Raw genomic sequence first — 23,029 nt, 5'->3', positions numbered from 1 at the left:
ACGACTTCGAAGGGAAAAGGGGCACGTGAGGGGGGTTAGTTGCCCTCAGAGCACTTTGGTCACATAAAAAGGGCGCTAAAACTTATAATTTCCGTTAAAATGCGCTCTCCCCGATCTTCTAGGCTATTGGCTCGGTACGATCACCTCTGGAAAAAAACGTATCCATGATCTTATTGTGGCAAAAAAAAGAATACAAATTCCACATTTTTGAGGATGGCAGCCTCTAAAGCAACCTCTAAAGTAGAGTTCTCTGATATGCTCAATTTGATCATTCAATTTTCATTAAGATCGCTTGACGTTTCGGGGTGTCTTTTTCCCCTTCTTCGAAAACTAGGCAATTTTTCCCAGGTTTGTAGCTTTTCATGGGTAACACTAAACTTAATGAATCTTGTATATTTGGAATTAGCATAGTAAGTCAATTCTTTTGGGGTAGCTATTGATATATATATATATATATATATATATATATATATATATATATATATATATATATATATATATATATATATATATAGGGTTTCAGTTACTATTGAGCCGAGTTGTTTCTTACTTACAGTTCATTACCGTGTACTGCTTGAAAATAATTTTAATTTATATTACAACCTTAAATTTTCTCAATATATAATTTTGATTTACGTCGTTGAATGAGAAGTTTATTTAGTTAAACCACTGATCGGGAAAATATTAATGTCCCGTAAAACAGAATACTAGGCTGATAGCGACGGAGAACCCATTTTCCACCACCTACGGTACATCTCAGCACGCCACTTGTGCTACACAATTTCCGCCAAGCTTGGTACAGTTTCACCTCGCTTGGCAGATGTAACGCCACTTGCACACAGTTTCAGCCACGTTTGGCACACTTCCGCCATGTTTGGCACACGCCACCTGTACATGTTATTTTTGAAATTAGGTGCCCCCTCGGTTGTAAATTAAGAGAAATTAAAATCAATACAGCATGCATTATTGATTTCTATTTAATCTTGGATCTGCAACAATAGTCTAAAATTCAATGGACCTTGTACATTGAGAAAAATCTTAAATCATTTAGGTAGATTATTATTTATGGATAACTTTTGTGAAAATTCTAGTTTTTCTGCTTTGAAAATTCCCCCCTCCTTCCTGCCTAAAAAAATAATGTATTTGCCTGAATATCCGTGTTTGGTTTCAGAATTTGAGTGATTTTTCAGTTTTTACAAGACAAGGCCGTATACAAAGACGGGGGTGTACCAGGTTTAACCCCCCCCCCCCCCCACTCCTTCCCGAACGAAAAATTTGCGACGATTTTTTTTCTATAGTTCAAGACACGGCCGTATCCAAAGAGGGGGGGGTACCATGTCCCCCCTTCCTCCCGAACGAAGATCCTGGACACACCATAGAGATCTGAGAGTTCAGTTGAGGAAGATCAGGCGAGATATATCCCAAATAATTGGTTTCGTTCAGCGGACTGGTGATTTTTTTTCAAGTTATGATGCTTCTTATTTACAACTAGCTGTTGGGGTGGCGCTTCGCGCCACCCAAACACCTGGTTGGTGGGGGCGCTTCGCCCCCCCAAGCCCCCCCGCGCGCGTAAGTCGTTACGCGCCATATTAGTTACGCGCCATTGTAGTTGTGTCCCTATGTCCCACCTGTGAATATAGATATATATATATATATATATATATATATATATATATATATATATATATATATATATATATATATATATGTTTTTAACTACGTAAAACTTGCGAACATACAACATCCTTTGCTGTCCCATTGTCTGTGCATATAAATAGATTGTCAGGTTTACCGACTCTTGAACATGCAACATATAATGGTCCATGGGAAAACAATCCGTATTCAGATCTATACCTCATGATTCTAATGATTGCCCTTGAGCTTTGTTGATGGTGATTGCTAATCGACCATTCCCTGTGTCGCCGTCGTCATTTATATACCCCCCTGTGCCCCCCGGCGTCCCCGTTGTAGTTGTGTCCCTGTGTCCCGGTCGTCATTTATATTCCCTGTGTCCCGGTCGTCATTTGTATCCCGGTGTCCCGGTCTGTATATACATTCGTTTTTGAAATGGTATATGATGAAATAAATTTTTGTATTTTTCCCCTTTTTTTCTTTTTAGTTTTTTTTTTATTTTTATTTTTTAAGTTTTGTTTTTCTCCTTTATTTTTCTTTTTTTTTCTTTTTTTCTTTTTTTTCTTTTTTAGTTTTTTTAGTTTTTTAGCTTTTTTAGTTTTTGATTAGTTTTTAGTTTTTTTTCTTTTTAGTTTTTTTGTAGTTTTTACCTTTTTTTTAGTTTTTTTTACTTATGTCCTGGTCGTCATTTATACTCCCTGTGTCCCGGTCGTCATTTGTGTCCGATGCTTTGGTGATGGTGATTGCTAATCGAACATTCCTTGTGTCCCGGTCGCTTTCTCTTTGAGTGGCCCGGTCGTCATTTATATTCCCTATGTGCCAGTGTCCCGGTCGTCATTTGTGTCCCGATGTCCCGGTCTGTAATTTCGTCAGCCGAAAACATGACGTCAGTCGACACACAAACATGACGTCACTCGACAGACACACACACACACAGACAACTTATTTATATATATATAGATATCGTTCTAAATGTGAGTAAATTACACTAACTTACGCTAAAACTAACAAAACAATTGCCAACTTCAAAGGGGATATTCTTGTCATATTTAAACTTTGCAGTAAAGCATCTCCATCCTCTTAACGAAATATAGCTCGATTTTAAGATGTCAATTTTTCCCTCTTTGAAAATGTGACTTTTTTTTGCTTTGAGATAACATGTCATGTTTCCTAGATTCTTGATTTCATTAATTAGACTGATGAAAATTATGTTGTCATGTAATGGAATATCACAGTTGCAACAAAACTTCACTTTGACAACGACATATGAAACTATGATAAATATGACATTCTAGTTGCCGATTTTCAAACCCTTTGCCGTATCAATTTAATTCTTATATGGAATCTTTGCAATTTAAAAAGTAATGACTTTTTTTACCTATCATAGTTTTCCTCTGAAAATTATAAATGTTTTTGTTTTTGAAGTAGCCTCATCATTACGTTACCAAATGGTAACATGTAGTCTAGTTACTGCCGTTTTACACTAAAAGTGACACCTCAGTTGTCAGTTTTTCTATCTCACTTGTAAAACCTCGAGATTTTTCCTATTCCTTTCTTCTAATCCATCTATTTTTGCACTTTTTTAAGCTCCCCCCTTTAAACTCTGAATTTTCCCTACACCCTTTTTAAAGCTCCTCCCTCCTAAAATCTCGAGATTTTTCCTTCTTTCCCCATTTTCTTACACCTTTTTTAAGCGCATTTCTTCTAAAGTCTCGATATATATATATATATATATATATATATATATATATATATATATATATATATATATATATATATATATATATATATATATATATATATATATATATATATATATATATATATATATATATATACATTTAAATCAATTTTTTTCAAATTAGTTTTTTCTAGTTTTTCAAATTAGCAAGCTAAATAATTTCTTTAACTTTTTTCTTACTCTCTTATGATAACTCAACCCCCGGCCCCCAAAAGACGAAAAGAAGAATTACAAGAAATAAAATATAGAATAAATTCTAGAGAGAATTCTACACCCTATTTTCTACCTATATTTAGGAATATAGGTAGAATATTCCAGAATCCATTTATTTCTTCATTCTTTTATTTGTCTTACTTACTTTGTCTTGCTTCTGAAACGCCACTGAGTTTTTTTTATTTTTTCTGTTTGAAGTTCAGAGCAGTTGCATCAATTAGGGGGAGGGAGTATGGGGTATTTCCATTGAAAAATTCATTTATTGTATTTTTAGTGAAAAATTGAACAGAAATAACAAATTCTTCCCCAATTTGAAAAATAAGTCCCCCCCCCCTTACATATATGCGAAATGACGTGACTGGTTCTGACGAGGAAGTTTCCGAATCCGCTGTGTTGTTGTGTCATTACATATAGTATTTACCCCGCGAGGTTTCACGTGATATCACTTCATATGAGAAAATAGGAAATTTAATAGGGGATATTTCCCCCCTCTCAGATTTTGAAAATACCTTTTTGGAGGGTATTTTCATTGGAAATGCCTTTTTTGGTATCTTCATTGGAAAAATTGGAAAAAGAAAAATTCCCCCTACTAAAGTTTGTATAAAAATACTTTGCACCCCTCTCCCCCCCCCCCAACCCCTTAGTTTTGCGAATTGAGGCCACTGGATGTTTTTGCTCATATGCAGCATACGTACTTTTGCCATGCATGACGACTACTTATAAACTGAGGAATTTAAATTGTGCAACCCAAAAAATGAAGAAGAAGGACCCCCGCCTAAATTGTTGTTTTTATATTTCAATAAGTGCCTTTTTCCAAAAAATTATGTAACTGATAGAAAATTAAAGAAGGTGACAAACACAATAATTGTTTTATTTATTCTTCTTCATAAGTTTTGTGATTTGATCGGAGCTCTGATGACTCGAGCTAGATGGCTCTGATAATTCATAGTTTTGGATAGGACAAACTTCAATTTTCTCTCTTATTTATGATCCATACTCTTTGGCATTGTACTAAATTACGCCAAAACTAAGAATGCAGCAGCCAATTTTCGAATTGAATACCTTGCCATATTAATCTAAAGTTCATAGAGATGAATTGTCATTCACATGAGAAATTATAGCCCGCTTTCAAAATGTCATTCTTTTTTTGAAAGTGTGCCACGTTCTTTCTCTGGACATCAGATGAAATATTTTTCCAAGTTTTTCATTCTATTAAGAAGACTGATAATTATGGGGCTGTGTGATAGGAATCAAACTTGCAACATCATCTCCTTTTGTAACATGTGTGGAAGGACTTCGATAAACATCAGTCGGCTCAATCAAACATTTGTGACTAAAGCCTGTAAAAGATCTCTAATTAAAAAGAAAAAAATCGTCTTCAAAACAAGGCAGGGGTGGAGGCTGGGGGATCAGGTGACTGAGGGGATTATATACCCCTAGATTTTTCTGGTGCCCTAATTTGGTTTTTTCTCTTTTTTTGCCTTTTCTTAAAATAAATTTGGTCAATTATTGGCAGCCTTGTCACACTGCCCCCGTCCCAGATTTTGCTCTAGATCCACCTTTGAAACAAGGTAACGTGTTTCATAATTATGGTACTTTTTGCTGTTTTTGGCACTGTCTTGACGTGTTTGGAGAAAAGTGTAGTGGTAGAAAAGTCTTTGAAGTGAAAAGAAAAAATCTGAACAGATTGAAGAAGACTAACCAGTAATAATGAACATGGACGCCGGCAGGGAGGAGTCTGTGAAACAAGAAGACATTCAAAAAAGGTATCAAAAGATTATTTGGGCGCTTTTTTGAGGCTGTTACGCATTAAATTTTTGAGCTTTTTCGGGGGATCCTTCAGTTGGTTTATTTTCACCTGAAAAATGGTGTTTTCGACACATTTTCACTTTCTTGGTGGCACAATTAAACCAGACATCTGGCAACATTGGGTAGTACTTGACACTCCCCTCCCTGAGAAATTTCTGGGCAATCGTCTTAACAATGAACAGACACTTTTGAAATAAAACAAGACTTGAAGCTGTTTGGTCTAAATGACCCGAGTAAATAAAAAAAAATTAAGGTAAAAAATAAGCCCTTTTTTATCCCTTTCTTTCCCGAGCAAAGAAACACTGAAGCCCTCTTAAAGGTCAAACCAATAGTTTGAATTTGTTTAACATCTTCTCGACATGGATCCTTGTGATAACTACTTGATTATGAGAAACTCATTTATTATTTCAGGTAATACCCAGGGTCATAACTGAACACAGCGGGGGGGGGGATATTTCCTCAGGGAGAGAAAACTCTGGAAAATGATTAAACTGTAGTCTACAAATGCACCTTCCCTCTGCTAATTGAGTGTGGGGTGGGAAATATTTAGTTTTTTAGCCCCCTAGTAATATAATTTCGAGAGTAGAATAGTTATAGAAAACTCTCTATATGAAAAATAAGCCTTCTAAGCAGAATCTCGACGACAGCACAGCCACAATGAACAATTGTCTTTTTAACAAAATTAATTTTACAAAAACAATGGTTGTAACGATAGTAAAAATAAAAAGGTTGAAACTTTGAATTTCTATAGCTTCGCAGTCTATGTAACATATATCGATACAAGTAGTTCAAATAAACCAGCTCACGATAAATCCCTGTATTTTCATAATTGTCAGAAAATTATCACTTTGCAGCTCCAATATTTTTCATAGAAAATGTTGGTTAATATTCAAAATTTGTCTGATTTTTTTTTTTTTTTTTTTTTTTTTTTTTTTTTATTGGGAGTTATCATTTAAAAATTTGCACATATAAAAAAGGTTTTTTCAACTGGACCACTCGGATAGAACGAGACAAGATCTATAGATTGTCAACAGTATATATAAAAAATATTATATTAAAATGAGAAAATAGCTTCTGTTACACAAGTGTCTCCTCCTTTGTCTTGGCAGTACCGAAGGCCTCAATATTCTACAAGGCTTTACAATTGAAGTCTCCTTCTGAGTAGGGGTGTAACTTTCTATGGGAGGGGCAAATGCCCCTCCCATACCTAGGTTTAACGCCCCCCCCCCCGACCACAGTTTGTCCCTTAAAATTTCTTTTAAATTTATTTTCTTCCAAAATCTTGTCAAAATTAAAATAAACCTGCATAATTCAAGCATCAACAGAAATAGATCAGTTTTTTTGTTCATATTTACCTTTATAGTAGGCTAATATAAGCTATATATATTAACCATTTAAGTACCTTTAAAATACCAAATAGTACCTTTATGGTACCAATCACCTTATGTTTTTAGTTTTTACTGCAATTTTCACTTGATGTGGGAAAATTATCTCCGACATTGCCCCCCTCCCAGGATTTGACGAAATTACACCCCTTCTTCTAAGGAAGGCCAACAATTTTGGTTAAAACAGGCCGCCATGTTTGTAGGAATTCATTTGCGAGGGAGAAGTATTCATTAAAACAGTGAAAACAAGCGATGATACGTTTATTAAGAGGAAAATATAGGAAAGGCTTTGAAATTCCTAGAATTTCAGTGGAGAGACAAGGTCCCGAGGCCCCTCTTTGTGCCTAGAAGTAGTATATACATATTTAAAACCACGTACTGATTTGAACAGTACGAAAAAAAACGTAAGATTCCTAGAATTTTACTGGAGGGACTAGTCCTAAAGCCTCTTTCCCATCATACCTAGAATTCGCTTGTAAGACTAGGTGCATATTTGGATTTTTAAGATAGGTGGCGGCTCAGAGGAAAAAGTGAACTCAAGTTTATCCAAGTAATTACGGAAAATTCGTTTGATGATCCGCAACATTTACGGGTGGAAAGTGAATGAGCCCTATATTGCCCTCTAAAATGAAAACAAATAAATTAATGCATGCAATTTAACGGTTGTCTAGGTTGCAGATTAAACTTAGATATCTCAGACCTGATTAGTCTATAATTAATCTATTAGGTAATATTAATATTAATTAAAAAATTAATATTAGGATCAATCTATAAGGTAATACCAATAACCATTTATCAAGCCTTGAAAAAAGCTAAGTGGTCACTAAGATGGTCAAATTGGTTAATTGTCATGGCTGACCTGAGTAAATGTCGGTCGCGTCTTAGTACTCCAATTCAATGTCAAAGTCGAGAATACCATCAGAATTAGCTAATAATCTCTTATCTAATAAAGTGCTATTCTGAAATTATCCCAGGCAAACGTAGGTATTACCTCATGCTTGCATTTAACACGTGATAAGAAAGTTTGATGAATGACGGCTTGGGAAGTTTCATTAGGAAATAGAACGCAATCAAGTAAGCGACTGTGTTGGCAATTCCATTTAATAAATGCATATGCGATTACTAACTTGTCTGTTTGGAAATTCTCCCTTTCTTTAAATAGAAAAACCATTTTTGGATTGAATTATATAACGAAACAATTATCCTAAATGTCTAATCCTATTTTTAAACTTATGGTTGTTTCATGGAACGGAACGGAAACGTAAAGTAGAATATTTGCACACTGGTTTGCGGTACGATGGTGGCCTGTCATCAATGTATCTCTCTACTGGGTAACCTTTGTTGTTTTTGTTCCAATTCAATCCTAATTATAAAGCACAGTTTCTAGAAAAAAAATACTTAAGGTTTTTTCCGTCATACACGAAAAGCAATCAGGTTTGTTCTTTTCTTTGAGGGAATTCATTTACTGACCCATGGAATTTTAGAGTTAGACCTTGCTGACCTGCGTAAGAAAAGAAATATCTTTACAGGGAATCATGAAATCTGTCAGATCAGGAGTCATTCACTTTTAAAAATCACGTACAGCAGATGACATGTCCCGAGCGCAAAGGCCAGCCAGAGTCGACCCAGCTCTAGATGGCCTCTTAGAGAAATCTGGGAAAAAACACGGGAAGCGTCAGATGATTCCCCCCCCCCCCACCACGCAATGAACTCCCAATCGAAAACATCGAGTCAGAGGATGGGTACCTGCGTAGACTATTGGTCAGCATGCAATTTTATTTATTTCTTTTTAACATGGCAATAAATATAGACCTCTCATAAACTCCCTCTCTCCAAAAACAAGAGCTAAGAGCTCATAAGGCACATGTGGCAAGGCCGGAAGAGCCAAGAGCTCATATGGTATGAGCTCTAGTAAAATTCTAAGAATCAATCGATTGATTTAAAAGAAAAATCAGAGGCTTAATACCGGTCGAGATTTAAAATGAAAGCTCTGAGTCCCGAGGTCCTTCTAAATATGAAAATTCATTAAGATCCAATCACCCAATCGTAAGTTATAAATACCTTATTTTTTCTAATTTTACCTCTCCCTTCAGCCCCCCACATGGTCGAATCGGGGAAAACGACTTTATTAGGTCAATGTATGCAGCTCCCTGACACGCCTACTAATTTTCATCGTCCTAGCACGTCCAGAAGCACCAAACTCGCCAAAGTACTGAGCCCCATCCCCCAACTCCCCCAAAGAGAGTGGATCCAGTACGGCTACGTCAATCACGTATCTACGATATTTGTTTATTCTACCCACCAAGTTTCATCCCGATTTCCCCACTCTAAGCGTTTTCCAAGATTTCCTGTTTCCCCCTCCAACTGTTTTCTCCCCCAATGTCAACAGATCTGGTCGGGATTTGAAATAAGAGCTCTGAGACATGAGTTCCTTCTAAATATCAAATTTGATTAAAATCCGGTCACCCGTTCTTAAGTTAAAAATACCTAATTTTTTTTAGTTTTTTTCCAAATTAACACCCCCCAGCTCCCCCAAAGAGAACGTATCCGTTCTAATTATTTCAGTCACGTATCTATAACTTGTGCTCATTCTTCCCATCAAGTTTATCCCGATCTCTCCACTCTAAGCGTTTTCCAAGATTTCCGGTTTCCAATATTTCGATTTCCCCTTCCAACCCCCATGTCCCTGGATCGAATTTGGATTGAAAATGGAGCATCTTAGACATGAGATCCTTCTATATATCAAGTTTCATTAAGATCCGATCACCCATTCGTAAGATAAAGATACCTCAATTTTCATATTTTCTAAGAATTCCCGTTTCTCCCTCCAACTCCCCCCAATGTCAGCGGATCTTGTAGGTGTTTAAAATGAGAGTTCTAAAGCACAAGATCCTTCTAAATATCAAATTTCATTAAGATCTGATCACTCGTACGTAAGCTACAAATACCTCATTTTTTCGAACTTCTCCCCCACCCCAACTCCACCAAAGAGAGTGGATCTGGTCCGGTTATGTCAGTCACGTTTCTTGGACATGTTTTTATGGCACTTGGTATTAACCAAGTGACATATAGCAATCGCAAATTCTGTCGGTCTGTCCTTCGGTCTGTCTGTCGGTCCCGGTTTCGCTACTTTAGGCACTTCCAGGTAAGCTAGGACGATGAAATTTGGCAGGCGTATCAGGGACCGGACCAGATTAAATTAGAAATAGTCGTTTTCCCGATTTGACCATCTGGGGGTGTGGAGGGGGAGCCGTTAATTCGGAAAAATAGAAAAATTGAAGTATTTTTAACTTACGAACGGGTGATAAGATCTCAATAAAATTTGATATTTCGAAGAATATTGTGTCTCAAAGCTCTTATTTAAATCCTGATCGGATCTGGTGACATTGGGGGAGTTTGGGGTGGGGAGCCTAAAATCACGGAAAACGCTTAGAATGGAGGGATCGAGATGATATTTGGTGGGAAAAATAAGCAGAAGTCTTAGATGCGTGATTTACATAATTGGAACGGATCCGCTCTATTGGGGGGTGGGGTTACTTCTGAAAAATTTGAAAAAATGACGTATTTTTAACTTACGAAGGAGTGATTGGATCTTCATGAAACTTAATATTTAGAAGGACCTTATAACTCAGACCTCTTATTTTAAATCTCAACCGGATCCAGTGTCATTGGGGGGACAGTTGGGGGGGGGAATCTTAGAAAATACTTAAAGCGGAGAGATTAGGGTGAAACTGTATGGAAAGAATAAAAACATGTCTAAGAAACGTGACTGACATAACCGGACCTGATCTGCTCTCTTTGGTGGAGTTGGGGGGGGGGGGATAATTTTTAAAATTGAGGTATTTGTAACTTACGAAAGGGTGACCAGATCTTAATGAAATTTGATATTTAGAAGGATCTTGTGGTTTAAAGCTCTAATTTTAAATTCCGACCAGATCCTGTGACATTGGGGGGAGTTGGAGGAGATAACCGGAATTCTTGGAAAACGTGAAAATTGGGGTGTTTTTATCTTACGAATAGGGGATCGGATCTCAATGAAATTTGATATTTAGAAGAAGTTCGTGTCTCAGAGCTCTTATTTCAAATCCCGACCAGATCTTTTGACATTGGGGGGAGTTGGAGGGGGGAAATCCTGGAAAACACTTGGAGTGAAGGAATCGGGATGAAGCTTGGTGGATAGAATAAGCAAATGTCCTTGATACGTGATTGACGTAACCGTACTGGATTCACTCTCTTTGGGGGAGTTGGGGGGAGGAGTTCAGTGATTTGGCGAATTTGGTGCTTCTGTACGTGCTAGGACGATGAAAACTGGTATTCTCGTCAGGGAGCTGCACAAATTGACTTGATAAAGTCGTTTTCCCAGACTCGACCATCTGGGGGGCTAAAGGGAGAGGAAAAATTAGAAAAAAATGAATATTTATAAATTACGAGTGGGTGATCGGATCTTAATGAATTTTGATATTTAGAAGGACATCATGACTCAGAGCTTTTGAATCCTGACCGACATTAAGCCTCTGATTTTCCTTTTAAATCAATCTACTGATTCTTAGAATTTTGTTAGAGATCATACCATATGAGTTCTTGGCTCTTAGCTCTTCTTGCCTCGTCAAAAGTGCCATATGAGCTCTTAGCTCTTGTTATTCTTCCCACCAAGTTTCATCCTGATCTCTGCGCTTTAAGTGTTCCAAGATTTCCGGTTCCCTCCACCCCCAATGACGCTGGATCCGGTCGGAATTTAAAATAAGAGATCTGAGTTACGAGGTCCTTCTAAATATGGAATTTTTATTAAGATCCAATCACTCCTTCGTAAGTTAAAAATACTTTTCCCACCAAGTCTCATCCAAATCCCTTCACTCTAAGCGTTTTCAAAGATTTTAGGCTCCCCCAACTCCCCTCAATGTCACCAGATCCGGTCGGGATTTAAAATAAGAGCTCTGAGACACGGTATCCTTCTAAATATTAAATTTCATTAAGATCCCATCACCCGTTCGTAAGTTAAAAATACGTCTTTTTCCAATTTTTCCGATTTAACCGTCTCCCCACTCTCCCCCAGATGGTTGAATCAGGGAAACGACAATCTCTAATTTAATCTGGTCTGTTCCCTGATACGACTGCCAAATTTCATCTTCCTAGCTTACCTAGATGTGCCTAAACTAGCAAAACCTGGTTCGACCGACAGAATTTACGGTCGCTATATGTCACTTGGTAGATATCAAGTGCCATAAGAAGTAGAACTTTGTCACATACAGAGTTCGTGGGTGTATATTATATCATCGATCTTCGAAAAATGATAGACAAGAATTACATTGATCATTAAATATTTTTTTATATGGATTATATAGGGAATTTAAAAAAAGGAAGGCAACTAAAAGAATTTTATATGTAACATACAAGCGTTACGCCCTAACGGCATTTACGGCGTAAAAGCTAAAACACTTCTTGTTTCTGAAAAAGCATAAAATGATAGATTAATATGAATGCCCCTCCCACACCTCGGTTTGCCTCCTCCCCCCCCCCAACCCAGCTGAAATATAATTCCTTTAAAAATCTTGTCAAAACTAATATAAGTGTGCATAATTCAAGGAACCAAAGAAATGGGTCAGTTTTCTTTAGTATAAATTTACCTTTATGGTATTATATGACTCATTTTTCAGTTTCACAGTAATTTTCACTTGACTTGAGAAAATTGGCTCCAAGTTTGCCCCCCTTTCCTACGATTTTGACGAAAATAGTAGCCACTGACTAGTATTACTCTTTACTTCCTGTCATGAAGTCCTGGTTTCTTAAAAGGCCTTTCTAATGAGATAGATGGTCGAAAAGCACATTTTTTAATCTATCATATGCTTATTTTAATCTATTAATATGAAAAAGCCTAAAATATGCTCTGAGCGGGTACTTACAGAGGAAAATCTTTGGGTATGTTTGCCTCCCTCCGAAATCTTCAGACATTTATCATTGCATAATTCATATATTTTTTTTTAGTTTCCTTTGAATATTTGCCGCATCCTGAAATCTTATCTCCAAATAAGAAATGCTTGCGTATGTACATTACTCCAACTGGCGTTGTTGACGTGAGCTTAGAACTGTTGGAATGAGATTTCTGAACCCGACTAAACTTTAGCTCATTTCTTACGTACGTTAAACAAACCTTAAGATATAAAAGAACAACGAGGAATGTTCAAAAATGTAATGTGGTCTGGATATATTAATGCTTGTATCTCCTTCTTCTATTTCATAACATGAGAATCTGAGGTTTCTCTTGAGCAGCTCCCTTTCGGCCTTTGACACACTAGGCTAAAATCTCATTTTTCTTGTTACATCACTATTTTCCGAAATTGCGTTTGACCTCCAGGAACTCAAATTGTTTGATTTCAGGTCGTCGCTTCACTTAAGCCATAGTTTACGATTGCCCTACAAGGATATTAAGATAAAAATACTTTTTGTCCTCTGGACCTATCTTAGGCCTATTCAGACCTGAAAATAATCAGCAAAACTAAATAGCGAAGTCGGTGGCGTTTTGCAAAAAGGGCCTAGGTCTACTTTTTTTAATTTTACATCAGAGCAAAATGAAAATAAAAACGCACAATAATTTAGTTTTTTTGCAAAAATCAGAATTTAAAGAAACTTGAAACTTTTAAGACTGAATCCTTGTTAACTGTTTTGGAAATGTCCAAAATGTTTTGAGTTGTTGATTTAATCATTTCTTAGAAGACAAGGGATTTGAGCTCTATTTTGCGCCCTTTTGGAAAAATTTATAACTTGGTCAAAATTAAAAATAAGACGATTTTAAACATACCAATAGATGGATCTCTTCGATGTCTTCCGAAGTTTTCGGAAAAAGGTGGATTTAGGCCTTTTTTTTTGCAAAACGCCATGGAAGTTTGACACCTGCTTTCGTCAGTAAAAATTCAAACAATAACAATGTATTTTTTCCCAGACACCTAAACGTTCAAAGGAAAAAATGACCTTCTGAGGCTTTTGAAGCTGAAACTCTCTTTTGCAAATACGTTTTACTTACATAATTATTTATAATTCTGTTGTTACTCAAGAGATTTTAGTCTTTCCTGCTGCTGTCTCTGGGTAATCAGTTTGAAATCTGAAAATTACTCGCAATATGACAAAGCAAGGATAAGTTACATACATGTTGCACAGATTACGCAAAAGAAATCTAGACCGTGGATTCAATTTATGCCTTCTGACGCCGCCGGCTTACGCAACGGCTTGCCTTACGGAATCTTGTTTTGAATTTTTGTACCTTTTTATTATTCTAACAGTGTTGGCAGTGAAGTAACAACAATTATCTTGCCGACAGTAATGACGACAAAAAGAAGGATCTTGACATTAGCTTTATCAATCAATTCTATCTAAATCTTAGTAAATCACGGAGAAGCATGCTGTCGTTAAGGAAGAAAACTGTATGTGCAATTTCTGAGCTTCATTCAAATGAGTTTCGTTTTTTAATTACAAAAGAACTACTAGCCTACTAGTAACGATTCATTGCAATAAGAAGCCACCCCAAGCCAACAGGACCGTGCATGCTCCTCCTCCACCGTGGCCTATTCAAAACTTCATTTTTCACATGATGTTGCACATTTGCTTATGTCTTTCCTTACAACCTCTCCCCTTTTCATTCAAGGGGAACCTGCCAGGGAAGGTTCTGGCCTCTCTTATGCATGGGGCAAAATGTTTATTAGCACCCCCCTGTCTCCCACAAGTTTTCAGGCCAAATTTTAACAGAATTTATTTAGTCGTTAGAATAATTATTTGAAATTTTCCACTCCTAAAATTGATGCACCATAGGCAAGTGCCTCTTCTTCCTTCTCCCGTAAAACCGCCTCTACGAACTGCTTTTCGCTTGCCCAAGATGGATGGTCGAAAGTACAAATTTTGTCAATCTGTCATTTTTCATCCACAAAACTTTACCTATCTAGTTTAGCATTATTAAATGCCAGTCCTAGATGGCCCGAGATCGACAAAAAATAAAGGATTGACAAAAACAGAATGCATCAAACCTGTCATGAGACGCCAGAGACATCTTAAGGACTTTGAATGATAATCCCTAGAAAATGTTATAAATCTGCATTCAAGGTAAATAAAGAAGCATGTCTTGTATGAAAAAAAAAACTTACAAATACCCTTATCATATGCTACGAACTTTTATTTTACAAAAGAAGTCTGACCATTCGATATACTTAAAGAAAAAAAGATATCGAATTTTGTTCCCTGGAATCCCATCATCGCCATGCAAATATACAGCTTACTGTATCCCTGGATTCCCCTTTCAGTAAATCATTATTTTTAACACGCCACACACTGTTTATAAGGAGAAAAGCCTAATGTTAATCACCAAAAAACATATTATTTCAGTAATTCCTGGACGTTTTCTCAGGAAGTTACCTCGGGGTTCTCTTAGAATTAAGTTCACCCGTACAGGTGTAGGTAAACCGAAGGGATTTAGCTCCACGGATATTATATCCACAAATTTTTTATCGCCATTTTTCATTTCTTAGTTTGATAATCTTTTTAGGGTAGAAAACTGTTTGGAAGAGACCCCCCCCCCCGAAGGGCTGAGATCATGTCACCAGGGTTCAAGCAAGTTTTAGACAATAGTATCTCCAGAGATGGTAGGGAAAGGGGGGAATTAGAAACGAACCTCTTCAATCGAAAATCCCTCCCGTAAGTCACAGACAGCATTTCTACTATTGTTACACATTTGTGGAAACAGGGAAAACTAGACATAAAATTTCTGGTGGAATTAAAGGGGGGTTCCAAGGTTCCTATTGAAGAGTCCGTCGGGGTTAACGCTAGGATTGGCCTGATTCTTCATTATATAAAATCTTCGAATTAATTAACATTGTATAACATTATATTACAACTTACATTACAACCTCATTATACCTCATTAACCTCAACCTCATTATATCACAACCTCATTATATAACAACTTTGAATGAAGGTGTTTGAACCCTGGGCTTCTATCAATCCCATATAGAATTAAATTCCCTGGGTCACTTTTATTTTACAATGTACTATACTCAGATGCTTGGCAACTGGCTTACCCGTCGCGTGTTTCTGCAATCTCAAAAGAAAGGAAATTCAAGGACACAAAAATTAAAATTATGACTATACACAATAAAACATTATTTCGCTTTGGCAAGATCAAAAGTGTTGCATCAGCCTTTGGTTGTTTTCGCTACAAAATGTGTTTTGAGGGAAGCACCTCTTATTTTATTTCTACACAATTAGTGTACACTACACAATTAGTCTACCCATCCTCCCGTAGAAAATTTGTCAAGTGATTAATATCCTGAAATGTCAATAATGTAGAGGAAAGCAACTGTCAAGAATTTTGCCCAACTAAAAACAATTAACTTATCCGTCGGGCGTTTTTGGATAATTAATGTACAGAAAATGTGAATAATGTCAACAAAAGCAATGTTTTGACAACAAAACTTGACAAAAGTCAAGTATTATGTGTTCAGGATACTTAAATTTCTGTCAGCGTTAAAAGCACCAAGAGGGCCTTGGGGGGAGGGATTTTATACCCAAAATACTTGCAAGAGTGTACTCAACAACTTCCCAAAGTTTCTTGGCGATCGGATCAACCGTGTAGTAATGCATAGAAGACACAAACGCAGACATACGTTCAGTTTTATATATACCTGGCGATGGGTAAGCCATGCATTTACGTAAACGTTTCTTAGGGAACGGTCTCAAAAAATGAAAATTAATACAGAATAGGTAAGTTATGTTAAAAATATAGTAAACTAAGGACAAAGTTGTAAAATTTCAAGAATTAGGGAAAGAGCTAGCGTAGAATACCTAAAAGCAGCATCCAAGACTTTGGGTTCCCTCAATCTTCCTATCCCCTAACAACAGTCCTGTTTGCGATAAATGTGTTTTGATAAATCCACTTCTGTCCTCCTCCATTTTAGCTACTTCTGATCTGAAACTTTTAGCAATAAGTTTGCTGCTCACTTCACAATTCCAACATAAAATTCGTCAGTACTACTCTTTACGGAGATTAGAGATGCAGGGCAGGGGTATTTGGGAAACTGGATTCGGATTGAAGATATTTGGAGAACCCTAAACCCCCCTAAGAAATAGCATGGAATAAATATTACTTGGTTATTACTCTAGTAATAACCAAGTATATTACTATTGGTAAAATAAATATTACTTGCATTTAAAGTCACTCTAGATTCTTTCGGTGCGTGTCTTTCACTTTTTTTCAACCCCATGGGAATTTTCTCGTGGCCCTAAAAACTACTTTATCGTTCGTCATTAATTAATCAGCGGATCATTTTTGCAATTCAAAGAATATTAAATCAAGAAGTTTGATATTAAATATCAAAAAGTTTGATATTAAATATCAAAAAGTTTGATATTAAATATCAAAAAGTTTGATATTAAATATCAAAAAGTTTGAATGGATTGTTCCTTTGATATTTTCTTAGGCAGTGGTGTCGTTGAGGGGGGGGAGTCGCCCCCAAATAATAAAAAAAAAATTATTAGGTGGCCTTTAAATTTTAAAAGCTCGTTTTGAGCATCAAATTTTCTCTTTACTTTGAACCAATACTGTTTTTTCCATGCTCATTTTGAACATAAAAAAAAAGTAGTTCATTACACTTCATAATATGTTCCACATTAATATTTTTTCCAAATATACTGCCTTTGAAACCTTTTCAGCAAGTTTAAGTGTGAGCCTAGTTAATGGCAAATTTTAAAAATGTTCTTTGCTTCCATGTTTTGGCACATTTGTTCAGGTCAATCTTGTTCCTTGATATTTAAGGTGCTTTTACTTCCTAAAATCTATCAGTTCAACATTAAATTCTCTTGTTTCAAAACTTTCAAAAGTGAAAATGAATACATCCTTTACATATACAAATTGAACAGAAATGGAATCATTGAAGAATAAGAAGATAGGTATACAGTGAATATAATTTCCTGAATAAAAAATAACTGTAATTGTAAGTATTTGTAAGTATCGTACAGCATGCAAATGCAGAGATAAATGTTCCATAAGCAGCGCTGGTGAGATGCCTAACATTATTCTTTTTCTACTTATATGAAGTACTTAAATGTATTTCAAACAAATGTATCTTATGTATTTAATGCATTTTATTATTTGGTGGCCCTGCAACGATACTCTGGCTGCAGATGGTGTTCAGCATAATCTGTCGCATTGAAGTTATACCATCAGACTGGAAGAAAGGAATCCTTGTACCAGTGTTTAAGGGCAAGGGCAGCAGGACGGACTGCAGCAACTACCGCGGTATCACCCTACTGTCTGTTCCTGGAAAACTGTTTGCGATGCTACCACTCAAACGTGCAACAAGTTTCCTACATACTTTGTGCCGCCAGCAACAAGCCGGATTCATGCCAGGAAGATCGACAACTGAGCAGATTCACACGGTTAAACTGATCGTTGAGAAGACAGTGAATTTCAACAAAAAAGCTTACATAGTTTTCATTGACTTTCCTTCAGCCTTTGACACTGTTGACAGACCGTCCCTTTGGCTCATCCTGAAAGCTGCGGGCCTACCCGCAAAGATAGTCAGCCTATTCAAAGAACTTTACAGCAACACAGAAAGTGCCATCCTGGTTAACGGGAAGCTTTCTTCTTCTTTCCCAATACAAAATGGAGTACGACAAGGATGCGCTGCTGCACCTGAGCTGTTTAACTACGTCATCGACCAAATCCTGAACGAGACGCACCATGCCCACCCTTTCGGTATCAGTTAGGCCGGGAGGACTTTGTCCGGTGTTGCGTTCGCGGACGATGTAGCTGTCCTTAGTGACAATCTCGACCAACTTAAGTCTGCACTCGAGACACTCTTCTCCGCAGCCTCTAGAGTTGGGCTGCAAATCAACTGGAAGAAAACGAAGATCATGCCCATAGAAAAGACCGCATCAGCACAACTCTCAACTGTTGAGATTAACGGCCAAGCTGTCGATATGGCAAGACAGTTCAAATATCTTGGATCAATTACATCCTCAAGTGGCACACTTGACGCCGAAATCTCAGCCAGATCAGCCAAGGCAAGCTCTGTGTTTGGACGACTCCTGGAAGCAGTCTTCCACAAACCGCAAATTAGCCGCCATACCAAAGCCCGAATTTACAACGCCACAGTCTCAAGCATCATGCTGTACTCATCTGAGACATGGCCGATAACCCAGACACAGCTAAGAAGGGTTGATGCTGTTCAGGCTAGACACCTGCGTTGAGTCGAAGGCTTCAAATGGTATGACAAGATCAGCAATACCGAGATCCTGAAGACCTTCATGCTGGCGAACCTCTCTACCCAAGTAGAAGCTCGCTCTCTATGGGGGTACGGCCACCTACTCCTTCTCCCTCTAAGTACCCCCGCAAGGATCATCTCGGACTTCAATCCCTTGGAAAATGGCTGGAAACGCCCTCGAGGAAGGCCAGGCACTAGATGGGCTGATGTAATAAACCAACATCTGCTCAATCGCAACATCAACCCAAATGAGGCCCCGTCCTTAGCCCTGGACAGGGCTACTTGGAGAATACTGAGGGTGTTGTCAACCAGTTCTCTCTACGCTGGCGACCCTGTTGAGCAGGAGCGTTAAGTCAAGTCAAAGTAAGTCAAGTATTTATCAAAGAGAAAATCCTATTGTAGAAGTTGCGATGGCTTCAGTTATGCAGAAGATCAAAAGTCTCACAGAATTTCCATCCATACAAACAATAATACTCCTTTTCATCCAACCGAAATTCTCAACCGCAATATTAAGAAAGTCTTTTCACCACAATTACTATTCATCACCAATTTTTTAAGTACATTCAAATTTTATTCAAAATTTAATTTGCAAGTTTAAACGTAAGAAGGTACTAATAAATATACAAATATTGATTTACATATTTTGAAAACAATTAACCAGGGACTTAAGGGACCAGCACCTCAAATTATGTCTTGGTTAGGCCTAGGTATGATTTTGAAAACAATCAGAAATTAAATAAGAAAAGAGCTTTTCAAGTGAAAGCAAGGAGCAGATTTGAAACCTATTTAAACAGAATATTCTTTATATGAAGGGGGTCGTCTGCTCCTTACTCTTTACTGTGAATTTTGGCTTTTTTCCAAATAAAAAAAAAATGCAATTGAGAAAAAAGCACTAAAAAACTTTTGTTTGATTGACAAAGTGTCGAGAAGGGAGCAGTCCCCTTTATATACAGAGTAATTTATGTCTATTTTTATTTTTAAACTTACTTCTTACTTTATTTGAAAACAAGTTTTATTTGTTTAATTACATTTCATGAAACTGTCAAGTCTTATGAATACAATACTTTTGGTAGCGCAGAAAAAACCATCAATATTTCAATGATCTCTATTTGGATTTTGATGGGTAATCAAGCAGTTCGTGGTAACGAGCTGTAAGTAAGAAGCGACCCGGCTCAATAGTAACCAAAATTCTAAAAACAGAATTTTGATACCAATAGATATATTAAAATAATTAGCTTATTATACTGATTCCAAATATATAAGTTATTCTGTTTAATTATTCTGTTAACAAAAGGTATGATCCTGAGAAAATTTGTCCAATTTATGAAAGAAGGAGGAAGACTCCCCTAGAAGTCATAGGATTTTAATGAGAAAACACATCATCAGATTCAGCCTATCAAAGAACCTTACTGTAGAGGTTTCAAGCTCATATCTGCAAAGTTGTGGAATTTTACAATTCTTGCCAGAAGAAAGATCACAGATGCGGGTTTTTTGTTGTTGTTTTTTTTTTTCTCCAGGGGCGATTGTATCGATCCAGTGGGCCTAGAACGTCGGTAGAGGGTTCATTCAAGTTCTAGCGTCAGTTATAAACAACCGAATTGGAGGGCAACTAGGTCCCCTCCAACGCTGGTTTTTTCCCAAAATCATCCGATCAAAGTTTTGAGATAGATTTTCTTTAGCATAGTTAAAAGGACCAATAGCCATGTCTTTGGATTTAAAATGAAAAGGTGGCTTGAAAATATTTTACTTGGTGCCCATGGTACTTACAGGACTGAAGAACTCACAATATCTATGTGAAGACTTTTATCTAGACAGTTCCAGTCATTCAAAAGGAAATTATTCCAAGTAAATTATTCCAAAATTAGATTCTCGATTCTTTTTTAGTTCTAATAAATTTGTTTATGTGGACAACAATTGCTATATTTAAAGGGGTATTTTTGCTAGTTCAATTTAACTTTATTATTTGTCTGAATTTATTTATTTAATCCAACCCTAAATTATTTACTTTTCTATCTTTTGGCATAATATTTAAGTGGAAATATTGTGTAATTTTTGTAAAATTCTACGATTTTGCTTTGCCAAAAACTTTATTTAAAAGAAAACAAAACTGTCCATCTGTTGGAAGAATGTGTAGATTAGGATAAAGATTTTTTTTTTATTTATTGTGATTTCTCCGCATAAAAGGTCGATGAATTTTTACTTCGAAATTAGCGAAAAGGATATTAAACTGATTTTGCTTTTGAGAAAAAGTAACTTCTAATGCAAGTTCGATCTGAAAAGGTCTCATAGTAGGCCAAGCCTTATAATTGAGTGTTCTTAGAACAAACAAGGATTGTTATTATTGTGCTGGCTAACATTTAATATTTAGTCAAATCGAAGTCAAATCAAATACGCTCGGGAAGTGATATTTGTATTTGTAATTTTCTGGTGTATGTACTCTCTAATCTGGTGTATGGGACTCCCAACTCAAGAAAATATGAGGAGAAGGCAAGCTGTATTTTCCTTAATTTTGGCTGCCCCCCTTCCCAGTCGACTTGCCTGTGTGTACTTGTAATCAGCCTTTAAAATTAGATTATTCTCAGAAAAATTCCTTTTGAAAACCTCAAGCACACTTATTCCATTACTATCTACCTTAGTTTTGCCCTAGAATGAACGGATGAGAGATTATCTATCAACAAGTGAAATGACATCACTTTTATACAATTCTGAAAAAGGCTTATGCCAGCTTTGCCTCTTACTCAGACTATCTGTCTTAGATTTATCTCCAATTAGCTATGACTGGGAACTTTTTATTCACAGTCGACCAGCTTGATTTTAATTCCAAATTTAGCTTACTATTGGACTATTGTGTTCTACCTACTATAATTTCATGCATAACTTGACTTGACTCAAATTATGCAATTGTTATTAACTTTAAAAAATCTTGATCTTTTCATTAATTTGGTACTAGTTTTAATAGACCCACAATATTAATTTTTTAGATCAAATAGTAGATTTGAGATATGATATCAGATAAAAAATTTGAGATTGTCCGCTTAGTCAGAATGGTCAGAAGGTCCAAAAATGTCTCTCCTTTGAAAACTTGACCCATGCTGTCCCAAAACAAGAGTCACAAAGACAATCACTATTTATCAAAGATGCATCTCGGGGTTAAGATTACCTATAAGAGAGAAATCAGGTTAAAAGAAATCACAAGAGAAATAATACAGCGTTTGACTCCCTATTAAATGTTGTTTTTTATTTCAATAATTATTGCTTATGCAATTCCAATAATAATCAACCCACGAAAAATATCCATCATTTTCATACGCCTTAAACAATCCCTGTCATAAGAGGGAGTTGCGCCCCTACTCAACAACCATGTTACTCACTTAGATCAAGTACATTCCTTCAGATGAAGGGAGACTATGACGTAATCCCCTCCAATTGATCAGTAGGACGCGTCACGGACAGTTGGAACACGTGACCATAAAGATTAACAATTTGAGGCTTGAGGCCTAAAATATTAATGAAAAAGTTATGCTATCTAATTAAATAGTAATATTTCAAAGAGAATAGTAATAGTTACCCTGCTGCTATGATAGTGATACTAAAAATTTTTGATAGTATGAACAACTTCAGAGATTTAATGTCACCTTAATAATCTCGAATCGGTGTAGTTTACGGTGATACCTTGGCCCCTTACTAGTTAATTAAATAAAATTAACAAGTTTTTTCCTAATTGAAAAAAAGGAAGCAACATTAAAACTTAAAGTGAGCAGAAATTATTCTTTATATGAGGGGGTTTACCCCTTGCTCAATAGCCCATCCCACTCTTCATGTTACAGTGTTTTATAACTTAAAAAAAGCGTCTTATTCTAACTAAATATCCCTTGCGCTTCGGGAGTCTTTCTTAAAGAGTTAGGAGAAAAAGTCAAGCTTTAGCGTAAGGAGAGAGGTGTTAAAGCAGAGGCAGCCCCCCTTATATTAGGAGTAAATTCTGCTCAGGTGTTAAAGCGGAGGCGTTT

General features: G+C 36.5%; 1 long non-coding RNA gene across 1 annotated transcript; it reads right to left on the bottom strand.

Moving 5' to 3' along the window:
* Positions 1–4,241: 4,241 nt before the first annotated feature.
* LOC136039223 (uncharacterized) lies at positions 4,242–22,577 on the bottom strand. The gene is made up of 3 exons (XR_010620396.1): positions 22,394–22,577; positions 12,681–13,191; positions 4,242–4,926 (listed from the first exon to the last, which is right to left on the bottom strand). It is a non-coding gene; the product is annotated as an uncharacterized LOC136039223 (long non-coding RNA).
* Positions 22,578–23,029: the final 452 nt, after the last annotated feature.

The sequence above is a fragment of the Artemia franciscana genome, chromosome 1, assembly GCF_032884065.1.
Source record: "Artemia franciscana chromosome 1, ASM3288406v1, whole genome shotgun sequence".
NCBI lineage: Eukaryota > Metazoa > Arthropoda > Branchiopoda > Anostraca > Artemiidae > Artemia > Artemia franciscana.
This window is presented reverse-complemented; position numbering and strand designations above follow the sequence as displayed.